Consider the following 11,944-nt stretch of genomic DNA (forward strand, 5'->3'; position numbering starts at 1 on the left):
CAGTTATTGTTTATCTAAGTAAGGTGAGAATTTACCTCCCCTTAATGAATTTAAGGTGATGAACCAGCCAAATACAAACTAGAAACACTTTTGCAGCAGCATTTTTATTTTCCTTATCCAGCCACCTATGGTAAAGCTGGGTGGAGCTGTCTTCACTAATTGCCTTTCATTGCAGACCAAACTTACCTCCAGCTGGGAGTGCTGCAGGGGCCAACAAATCTTTAGATGTCTTATTAGAGGAAGTTGGATAGAGCACACACCACGGTCATGATGTTGAGCAGGAAATTGGATAAGCAAGGAGTATCTGGAATCAATGAAGATCTTTCAAACTATCAAGTTACGCAACAGCTTTTACTGAAGTAAGACATATGGATATATTCCCAGGAGGAGTTGCTGGGGAGTCTAAGGTAGGCATGAAAGGGAAGATCTCTGGAAATCCTGTGGAAGTACTGGGGGTCCTCTGAAATGCTTGGTGATGCTGCTACCAGAAAGCCCTTCCAACTACACCAAACATGGATGGACAGGAAGAAAAAGTGGGACAGGATCAGTCATAAGGCTGTTGTGGTTGTTTGATGGATCTGTGAAATACTTACTAGCGTAGCACCCGGATGCTCTGCTTTTGACATGAAAAGGAGCCTTTTGAAGGGATGAATGGCAAACCTGCTTATCTCCAAACTCATAGCTATTAACATAAAGCTGTAGTGAGGCAGCTGAGGCACTGGTTGTTATCATATATGTTCCTCTCTTGCAGCCTACGTTGTCTCAAAGACCCCTTTGAAACTCATGTACTGTGATGAGGGAAGGGTAGAAGGAAAAGGAAGGCCTGTCTGTAAAAGAAAAATCATGCTTCACAATGTGTCAAGGATCTCTTGGCTTTCTTTTCACTAGTCTTTTGCAAACTAGTATTTTATAAATTTTTCTCAAAGGAATATATGAAAGAGATCCATCTTGGAATATTAGTTTGGATACAGCAGTAAATTGCAACTTCATACACATTTACAGCAAATTTCCTACCCTCCAGGCAATTAGTTATCTGGTAATGTTTCCCTTTTGTCTCACTTGTACTGCGCTATGATACCTTTTTGTTTACTCATTGACTCACAGCTGAGACTTGGGAAACCTTATTGAATAGTAACCGTGCAAAGCATACCATTAAGAAAATCCTGACCAGTCCTTGCACATCCATTTATAAGTATCAGATGCTCCTTTCATCCTCCTTTGTACACTGTTAAGTAGAAGGTCTTCAAAGATGCCCTCTTTTGAAGAGTAAGGAGTTAATTTGTTTCTCTTTGGCTTGATAGAAAAGAATTAGTTGTGATAGTGATGCATAGAAACCTTGTGCAATACAGGCAGGAGTAAATGTAGTAGCAGAAGTATTTTCCATCTGCTTTTTCATTCCAAGTGTGTGTGCAAAGGGAAGGTTAGTTGCATCTTCAAGTGATACGCAAAATATATTGGACTTCATTCTTCTATGTTCTCCAGTTTGTTGCATCTTCTTCACTGTAAGGTCCATGTGAAAAGCTACAAACAAGTGTGATAACATATTACATCTGGTTTAAACTGGTATGAATGAGTTCATGATAAGGAAAGCAAAGATGAGCTCCAAAAACTTCGGTTTCAACTCATCTTGCAATTTTGGGTTGGGCCCATTTTTTTAGATAGGCCTTGTATCTCCTTGCATCTGCATAAAAGATGGGGTAAACTAAGACAAGTGGCTTTACCATATTGCACTAATATGCATTTTAACCTTCCTCTAGGAGAGGTTATTTGGTTACATGGAGTACCATGTCTTTGGCTTCACTGTCCTCAACGAAGCCCATGCTGAACCCAGATTTAGGGTTTAGGATTATAAATATTGTATCTTAGGATAAAACATAAAATAAGATGTATGCCTAACAAGGAGCTATTGAATTAGAAAATCCAACTGAGAGACAGAGAAGATGATAGGAAAGGTTGGGGCACAGGAAAAAAGGGATATTTTTGACGAAGAGAAATAACTTCTTTGTCCTCCTTAGCATTGAATTCTCCTTCTCCCTTGGCTGTGTCCTGTTCCATTCTAATATCATCAATCCACTGCATTAATATGATGTTTGCTCCCTCTTCTAGATCACTAATGAAAGTGTTCAATCTTCAGTTCACTAATTAAAACTGACCTTGATAAGGACAGCTTAGATGGACATTAGGGAATGGAAAACAAGTAGGAGGAAATCCTACTTGGTAAGGATTTTCAAGTAGGAGAGTTTTAGGAGATGAAAATTGAATATCTGAAGTCAGAGAAAGTGCTAAGTTCCTGAAAATTTGAGAATGTGTCACAATTCACCAAAGCCAAAACAGCTTAGCTTGTGTATAGTCAAAAAGATGTGGACATTTCGTGATCCAGTGATTACCAGTCAGAAGGAGTATCTGGGATTCTGTATCCTGAATATGACAGTAGAACTGATTGCAAGTTTTCTAGTAAATCTCAGTTTGCCTGAAAGCACAGTCTTATAATACACACTACTTGTTAGTAATGATTAAAAGGGGCTTCATTTTGATGACCATATTCGTGAAAGCAAAATAGGATTTGTGAATAAAGCAGGATGTTTGCCCAGAAAGTCAGACAAATCTATTGCATTCATCATTTGATACTTGCTTATCTGAAATTTTCATTACATGGACATGAAAGTATATAATTTATAAAAAGAGTAAGAGTAAACAGAGTAATGCTGAAACAAAATAATTTATTTGAAGGATGCCAAGAGCTAAAAAAGGATCATATTTATCAGGTAGCACACCGATGAGGAAGGGTATGAGCCCTTTAGCCCATACATGCAACCTTAGATAGAGATTGGCTTTTATAACAGGTTGTCTTCAGATACTGTCTCAGAAGTTAAAATAAAGAAGGGAGAATGGATATTTTAAAATTTATTTCTTTCTTTCTATACACAAAATTGTTTGTTAGAAATATGCTCTGCAAGAAAGAGTCCAGTTAATATTCTATTAAAAGATAACTACTCTGAATAAATAAACATAAACTGATCTTCCTCCATTAGCCGTTGTACAGCAACTTTGAAATCATCCGATATATCTTCTAAGCTGTGGGTACAATTCTAGATGGTTAGAGGGAGATGATTGCTCCTCATTTGTCTTTTAGTGTGCTGTCTGTCTCCCATGACTTTGCAAATTTTACCTGCTGTTCTCAGAAGCAAAAATACATAATAAAGCTTAATATCTTGCAGCAAGTTATTATATTATTTGAACTCCAAAAGTTGACATATCAGCACCAGGCAAGAAAGTGAACAGAGAATGTCTGGATTAAGTGATAATAATAAAAAAAAAACCTGAAAAAGTCTTAAAAATTAACCAGGTGATTATGTGGCAATGAGTTAACACAATCAATCTCCAGTAAAACCTCTGCAGTGTGCTGACATAGGTTCTGTAGCCTCGGGTCAGCCTTGGTTTTTTCAGTTGCAGATCCATCTGGCTAGCAAGTTTGCTAGCTCAAATCATAAATCATTAAAAAATGTATTCTGTTATTCCAGGCACTGATGCTCCAGTTTGTTGATGCTCTTCTCATTCAGGGGCACAGCACAGCTAAACAGGTCATTGTTTGACTTATGCAGCACTTCTAAGAGAGGTTGGTAAAATGTTCAGAATTGCTAATGCCCATTCTGTGTTCACTGGCAATGACCTTTCTGTGAGATACCTAGAAACGCACAGCTTGTGCTGAGGTTTACCACTAGGAGAAGCTGGAAGCTCTCTTGTTGCTAGGCAGGTGTTATGGATGACGGTAATGTTAGCTGTTAGTTAAGCAAGCAATGTTCAGGATGACCATATCTCTGATATTTTATCTTTTCCACCCATTCCTGATACGCAATGCAGATATGTGTGCTGGAATTTCCTGGGCCCATACTGTATTCCTGCAGCCCTCCTTCTCTGGTAAGTACTCATTATGGTCTCCGTTGTAATGGTCCCTGTACTCCCTGCCACCAATGATGGCTCCAAAACTGCCCCTCATAGGAATTCCTATATATGTATGAAGGAATACAAGTGGAACAAGGGAAAAAGGAACAAGGATACTGTCTGTAACAGCATCATGAAAAGCAGTCATGAATGTATCAGACCTCTGACCAGCGCTCATTACCAGAGAACCCTGCTACCAAGTTCTCATGCTGTGCTGGAGGTTCATCAAGACAGCTTTGGTCCTGGGGTGAAAGATGAGGGAAGCGAGCACACATGCTGTCATGTACATTGGCCTTCACAATGTTCCTACCTAATTTGCTAGACCGTTACTTCCAATTGTTGATGTTAATTGGTGCTGTTTCTACAGATAATTCAATAAGCTATTGTTCAGGGCTAGCAGCTAGCTATGCTGGGGACATGGAGGGATAAGAAGGAAATGTCAGGGTTACACGTGTCAGAGAGTAAGAAGGGTCCTATGTCCTAAAAATGGGTCCAACCAAATAAAGGCATTTACCTTCATTGGCCCCCCTAATGAAAAGGGTGCTAGTGGTGAGTTGTTTAATATGTCTGAGCTGTAGAAGGCTGCAGAAAAATCTTGCACATACATCAGTAATGGGTAGTTTCCTGTATAAAGGGAGTGGAGGGACTCCCAGCCATGATGTATTTGGATAAGCCAGTGAGTGACTAATGGATGAGTAACTGTGCATGCTGACTTAATTGCAGTGCCTGGATTTGTACATGTTGAGTCTTTGTGGAGACCTTAAATATGTATCTTCAGCTTTCAACCTACTTCTGAGCCTCCCATTTGACTGTTCAGATCCTCCCCCCACCTCTAGTCCTCTGAAGCATGCATGCAAATAGCACGCTTCTCCAGCAAATACCCTGGGCCACGAGAGAGGCAAGCTTTGCTACATCTGTAAAATCTCCCTCTGTAAAATCTCCCTCTATAAAATCCAGCGTAAGTGACTTTGTCAAGCTCCCTTCTCCTTCTGCCTTTGTTCCAAACACACCACACCACCTACAGCACAGTTTCACTTTGCATAGTGTCTCTGGGGCAAGCTGCATCCTTAAGTTGCTGCCCAGAGATAAAGAATGAGCAATGCCACAAAGAGAGCAATCATCATGCCAGGCATGTGCAGAGAGCTGGGGCTGCAGAGGAAATCTGCAAATAAATGGAAAAAGTAAATAGTTGACTGAAAAACTGCAGCACCTGCTTCAAGTGTAGGACTTCAGCCAGAGCTGAAATACCCCAACTCAGAGCGGTACTGCTGTCTGTTTGAGCACTTCAGAAGGCCAGTGTTCTCTTGGTTCATATTTTTTAACGGTAAATCACAGTATATAAAGCTGACTCTGCCATTAAATCAAGAGTCAGATAATCTGGCTATTCACTTGGAAGGAAACTTCCTTGTTAATTAACATAAATAAAGCCTTTGGGGCTTGTCGGTGTCAGAGCCAAGACACAAGGGAGAAAGTGATAAAGGCAGGCAACTGTGGATGGCAAAATGGGAGGATCATTAAAAGGGCTGGGAATGGACCTGTCACATTTAGTTTTGCTGGTAATTTGATTATTAAAAGATTTAAAATTTGATGATCTTAGAGAATAAATGGCTTGTTTTACAGGGCTGGAAAGGAAATGCAAAGTGGAATGAAGGGAGCTGCAGACTCCAGTATATCATATTAAACTCTTTTTTCAGAAAAGTAGAGGAAAAACTCTCCTACCGGTGATGACAGGAATGCTCGTAGGCTTCATCTTTGGAAGAAGAAAATTGTCTTATCAATGGCTCAGCTTTTTTTGTTCTTCCTCCACCACACCACTTCTGTGTCATAAAAATAAGATCTGGGACTAGTTCAAGCACCAGTGAAATGCCCTGTCTAGGAATATGACCAGTGAAGTTTCTTTAGGGAAAAAAGTTATAGAGCAGGTTATAGAGACTGACTCCTCAGTGCTAAAGAGTAGTGTGGCAGTGCAGGCTCTAGGTGCAGCTGAAGCAATGAGAGGAAAAGGGGGGTTGTCCCATTGACCTCTCCTCTACACTTGTAAAGTGATGGTGATGTATGTAACCAGGATCTGGGCAACATACATGTACTTTAGATTGGGAAGCCCTGTTTGGATGATGCAAACCTGCAACAGCAGCTCTGATCAGGAAGGGCATTTGTGAATTCCTCCTGCAGCTGCAGGATTGCAATGATAGAAGCAGCAGCTATTTCAGTCCTCTGAGGACTTTTGCTCCTGTATAACCCTCCCAACGTGAATACCTGAGATGGCTGGTTTTTGTGGGATTCTTGGAGACACCAAGGTGCTACTGTGACCTTCACAAAGCATTTGAGGAACTCAACTCAAATTGATATTCTTGTGCTTTTACATATTGCCTGAAGATTGGTGAGCCCTAGCTGGGAGAGAAGAAGGCATTTCCTTCTCCTTGGAAGAGTAAAAGCATCACTCAGGGGCTCTGGATCTACTCAAGAAACAAACCAGACAGAGGAGTTAATGCAGCTAAGCGTGACCAGCCTTAATAGCTTGAAAGAAAATCCATGAAGAAGGGCTCCAGCTCACAGGTGTGTGACAGTTTCCAGGCTCTGTCTCATCTGGCTTTGGAAGCAATCCAATTCAAGGACAAAACTGGCACAATGTGCTTGGAAAGTTACCCAGAAGCAAACAGCCTGGTGCCAGCAGGAGTACTAGCATCAAGGCATGGCAGTCAGATATCAGGCTAAGCTGAGGCACAAGTGTACGAGTGAAGATCAGACAAAAGTTTGCATGGGTTTTCTTTTACCTTTTTCCCTTCACTCCTTTGTTTTCAGCAAAAGAACTCCTAGGAATCATTTAAAAAAAAAAAATCTCTTGACGTAAAATCCCAGAGTGGATTGCCTTTTCTTGCCTTAAGAGAGATTGCTGGTGCTAGCAAGTGACTCGTTAAAAAAAAGACTTCCCTCTGAAGCATCTCTGTGCATGTGAGAGGAATAAAGGGGAGTTTTGCTAGAAGAAAAGTAATTTGACTTTTTCACTTGAAGTATTTTAGATTTCCTTTCTTTCATTTTTCTCTTGATGTATTTCAAACTATTTAAAGAGATTGCTGTACATCAGCCGCTGTGGGAGAAATTAGTATTTTTTCAGTTATCAGTTAAGAATTTAATATTTTAACAGTGGAAAGAACATATCTTTTAGTGATAAACTTAAGCCTCTGAAGATGGACAGAAGATTAAAAACTTGGAACCAAAAAGCTTACCAATGAAACAAGGGAAATTTCTGCAGTTTATTTCAGGGTTGAAATGTCTCTATTTTCTTCTCCATGATGTATATCACTGGAAATGGTGTGATTTTGCTTGAGACAACTTGGTTAATTCACAGAGACAGCATCCCAGTCAAGTTCAGCTGGTTCCTTGACAGGTTCTGGATGACCTCTCCTTTCATAAACCTGAAGCTGCTTGTTGTGAAGGTCTGTCAAACTGTCCTTCTTCATTCAGAAACAGGCATTAAAAGGGTCTATCATTACTCTCCATAGTGTAAGAACTGACACCTTCATTACAAGGTGGCTGTAACCACTAGGTAACCTTGTCAGAAAAGTCAATTAATAAATCCTCTGATAATTGTAACAAACTTTAACGTTCCACATTGCTGAATGCTCCAGATCACTGAATGGGGAAAGATCTGAAAATTGTTGTCAGTCTAAGATTTCACTCTGCTGGGGAAGCCTTTTCCAGGACAAGAGAGTTTTTTACAATCCTGAAACTATAAGCAGCAAAAAAATGGAGTGTAATACAAATAAAATACAAGGGAAAGGTCATTTTATGGACTAAAGGGGTTATTTAATTGCTGCTTGGAAAAGCCCCTGTCTCTTTGGATGGGTATCAATTATGCTCCAAGTTTCTCAGCTTAGGAAGTTCCTGGGTGCGCTCCCAGAAGAAGAGGAAGACACTGGGTGGTAAGGTCCTCCCTGGGCACTGAGTCAGGAAACAAGAGACATCGTCCTCTCAACGTCTGCCTGGAAAGGCACTGGTCTTATTTAGGTGGTCTCAATCCCACTTAAGCCCTCATGCTTAGTGTTTTCTACCAGCTTGATGTATCTGAAAGCCTGAATTCAGCCCATGGGAAGCATTAAGCCCAATGCCATAGGTTGGGCTTGAGCACATGAAGTGAGGCTGGCAGACACCAGCCCTTGTGCAACTGTGTGTGGGGAAAGTAACTGAAGCTTCAGTCCACCAAATGCCATAACGCATATGGGACAGAGCATATAAGAACTGCTCTTCTAACTTGAGCTGTCTTGATGGGAAACTATCACAGAAGGAATTTCACAGTGGACCCCAAAGTTAGTGCAATGACATGAAAAATTAAGCCAATCATTGAATTGCAAGTTGCCATACAGGCTCCAGGGATATGTGCATGTCATAAATGTGTGGACCTCTTCTCACACAAAGTACTATGGTGCTTGCAATGGCAAAAATGGAAAATTCGGTTAGGCTAGCATGAACACTTGCGGCATCTGATTGCAGTTGTATCAATGCAACCTTCTTAGCCTGAAGGGTGTCTTATTTCTAAACACAGAGACGAAGGTGGCCAGGCCCCACGTAGGTGAGGAGAGGAAGGGGACAGGTCTAGGCAGGTTGCTGGTGTTGAAGATCAGAAGCTTCCACATACAGAAGAAGTGACTGCAGTATGAAGTCTGCTAATTCAGGGGGACAAGTTCAGGTATTTCCATAGCAACAAAATTAAAGAAACAATTCCTGATGGATCCTTTCACACCATAAATGAAGATTTGATTTGTTGCAGCCACTCTGTATGAGCTAAATTGGTATTACTAGAAGGTCTCCAACAGACATTTCACTGAGTTGCCTCTGTGCAATGAAGGGCAGTGACATTATCAACTTCTTCACTCTGGAGGTAGATGCAGGAAAGAGAGGGGTAGACTCTCATTTGGAGTGGGAGTTTGGTTCAGAGTCATCTTTAAAATGAAGAAAGACTTTAAAAAGTATTTTAGTCATAGAAGGCGGGGTAGACAAAGCAAATAAATATTGATGAAGAATGAAGCTGAGCATATAACACCACATTCATTAGCTTGCTCTCTCCTGAGCTCCTGTGATGTTTTATGCATTTTAAATTAACCAGTTTAGCAGAGACCAGGTTAATTCCTACCACCTGGAAATTTATATCTATATCTATATATATATATACACATTTTGAAGGTGTTTCTGGAAGCAGGACTTATTCATCAAGTGTATAATTTGCTCTGCAAATCTTGATTTTAAATTGAAGAATGTCTCATAAATAATGATTTGAAGCCTCAAGAACATGAGGCCAACAATAATATAAAAAACCCCGAGGCAAATAAACATACTCACATGCAGAGAGAGGCGACCACAACCAGGTCTACAGAATGCTTTAAGGCAATTTTATGGCAACCTTGTTGTACCATTTGTGCCCCAGACTGCAGAGAAATGAATCCATTCAAAATTTCCTGTTGAGTGCTTGGAGATTTTTTATGGCAAATTTGTGTTAAAAAAAATTCTATTCATTTTTTTACAGATATACTTCCTTGCTCTTATCCCAGCTTTGATACTGACTCCTTCTGTTGCTTTAGACAAATTCTGTACATTGATTAAAACTTTGAGCTTTCCTAGAGTTTGTTTGCTGCCTTTGTGAAGAAATTCATGAGTGATAAGGTACTGTTCATCATATGTGAGGTCAAAAACTTTTCTGCTGGTTGGATCTGAGACACAACCTTGAGATGGGACTTTGCTCTTTGATCTTCTCACATAGCAGAGATTGCATAAGCAGATGTTTTATCCAGGAGAAAATGTAACAGAAATGTAGGGAGGCAGATTAGGATGGCTAAAATGCTGAATACTTCTGTTTCATTGTGGTTGACAGGATCTTCCCAGTCCAGGTATACATATTGGCAATTCAATCTATTTTACTGTAGTGTTTGAGGAGAGCCCCATTTTCTATTTCTACAAAATGCCCATTGCAGAGGGTGGATGGTTGAATTGTCATTTCTTGGTAGCATTTTGAGTGAGGAGCAGCAGAAATAATTGCTGATCTTGTACAATGAGAAAAGGCAGGGGGGTTATTCATATCTTCCTGAGGAACTCCTTCATTTCATCCAACTTGAATACTGTGTCAATCTCAGAGATGAATCAGACTTTAAAAAAAACTAAAAAAAAAAAAAAAGGAAAAATAAACATAATGAATGCTTAGGTATGCACAATTGATAGTACACATTTACAGTTTGTGATATCATCAAAATCTATGTAAAAATTGGAGGATTTTCTGATCAGCTTTACAGTAAGAAATAATTGGGGCTCTAGATGCAAGCTCTGACAACCTTAGAAGTCCTTGAACGCTTTACCAGTTTTACTTCTAGTGTTTCCATTGCCACATCAGTCCCCACATTGTTGTGAGACCAAACTGAAGTCAGTTCTGACAGAGTCCAATTCATTGCTTTCACCTTGGAATGAAAGTCAATCTGGAACACTGCTGAAATGAGCTGTTTGTTGCAGGTTTTGGATGGTGCCTGATTGCTTCCCAGTGTGTCCATGATGGTAGAGTTGGCGTGTTGGCCTGATCCTGTCTCCTCAGCACCAGGTCTGGGGGTAAAGTGCAGCAGAATTAAACGTGAAAAAGATACCACCACTTGCATCCTGTGGTATCTCAGGTTGCTGCTTGCCTTCATTCACCTATTTTTCAATCTCTGTTTCAAGCAATGGAGCAATCCCTAAAATTAGAGGAGCTTTGTATGTACCCAGAATTTCTGCCTGTAGCAGTGTTATCACGGCTGGCACCTGGCAGTGCCTCCAAGTTCATGTAATGTGAGAAAAGCCAGGATACAGGAATCTGTAATGCATACTGGTCTTTCCTCTGATTTGTTTCCTTTTGTTGGGGCTTAGAAATTCCATGTGCTTTCCATTACAAGAGATGTGGTGTTAGATAACAGATGCAGGAGTATCATGCATTGTACAATCACTCTCGCTTCCCACGTATTATACCTAAAAAGAAATTCAACCTTTGGCATGAATTTATTACATTTAGTCATTACACTGAGCACCGTCTTAAGAAACAGAGATCCAGTAGAGTTAAAGGTAGAACCAGTTAAGGAGGAGATGTCAGCCCAAAACCTTCATGTGTTTAAGTCTCATTTTAATTCAGAAATATTTCCTGACATTCATGCATATCTGTGTTATTTATAAGCTTTTGCTAAATACCATTGATGAAAACTTTTCAATCTGTGCACTGTTTGCAAACTGCTCACTTCATATCATCACTGTTCATCATATGTGTTAGCTCATGTGGCCTGTTTTTTTTGTATCCTGCTTGGATGCCTGAGATACATTCATAGGAAAATAATGAGTAGTACTTCTTCAGTACAATCTGTTTAGCATTCAGAAATGTTTTCCAGAGCGGGAAACAGTTCTCCAATTCACAAGTATGCAGAATACGAAAAGTGCGACCTGTTGAACAGAAGAGCTCTAAATTAGGATCTAAATTAGATTTGATTATTCTGAAATATATTCATGAATATTTTACTTAGTCAAATGTACGCAGTAAAATATTTAAAAAGGTAGGCCTGACCCACACTAGAAATAACTTCAATGTTCAGTATGAATAATGACAGACACTTTATGCAATAGAATTTCTCTCTGCATTTGTATTATGCCCATGTATAATACTAGCATTTTTCATTACTGGAATATGTGACACCACAGAAACGTATAATCTTTACAAGTGAATGTGCTTGAAGACCCAAGGTCCAACAGCAATAAAACATGTGGGTGTCTTTACTCAGATGGCTTAAGTTAGACTTAACATAATGTAAAGATTAACCTGACCAGATCCAACTTTTCCCCAAGAACTGTTTCCCAGAATACCAGAACTGGAACCTGGTTCCTGACATTCCAACATCATACTCTGAATTTCTTTAAAATGGTACCTTCTCAAAGTTATTAATTTTCAGTCATCTAACTCAATCTAAAATATGTTTTTTTAACATTCCAAATTATGAATTTTTAA

At 39.8% G+C, this 11,944-nt stretch overlaps 1 long non-coding RNA gene across 1 annotated transcript; it reads left to right on the forward strand.

The window, feature by feature from the left end:
* Nucleotides 1-280: 280 nt before the first annotated feature.
* On the forward strand, nucleotides 281-6,557 carry LOC148057234 (uncharacterized). Its single transcript, XR_015699578.1, has 3 exons — nucleotides 281-407; nucleotides 3,862-3,918; nucleotides 5,563-6,557. It is a non-coding gene; the product is annotated as an uncharacterized LOC148057234 (long non-coding RNA).
* The last annotated feature ends 5,387 nt before the right edge of the window (nucleotides 6,558-11,944 follow it).

The sequence above is a fragment of the Nipponia nippon genome, unplaced genomic scaffold, assembly GCF_047370975.1.
Source record: "Nipponia nippon isolate SJK-2023a ecotype South Korea unplaced genomic scaffold, ASM4737097v1 scaffold_1, whole genome shotgun sequence".
Taxonomy (NCBI): Eukaryota; Metazoa; Chordata; class Aves; order Pelecaniformes; family Threskiornithidae; genus Nipponia; species Nipponia nippon.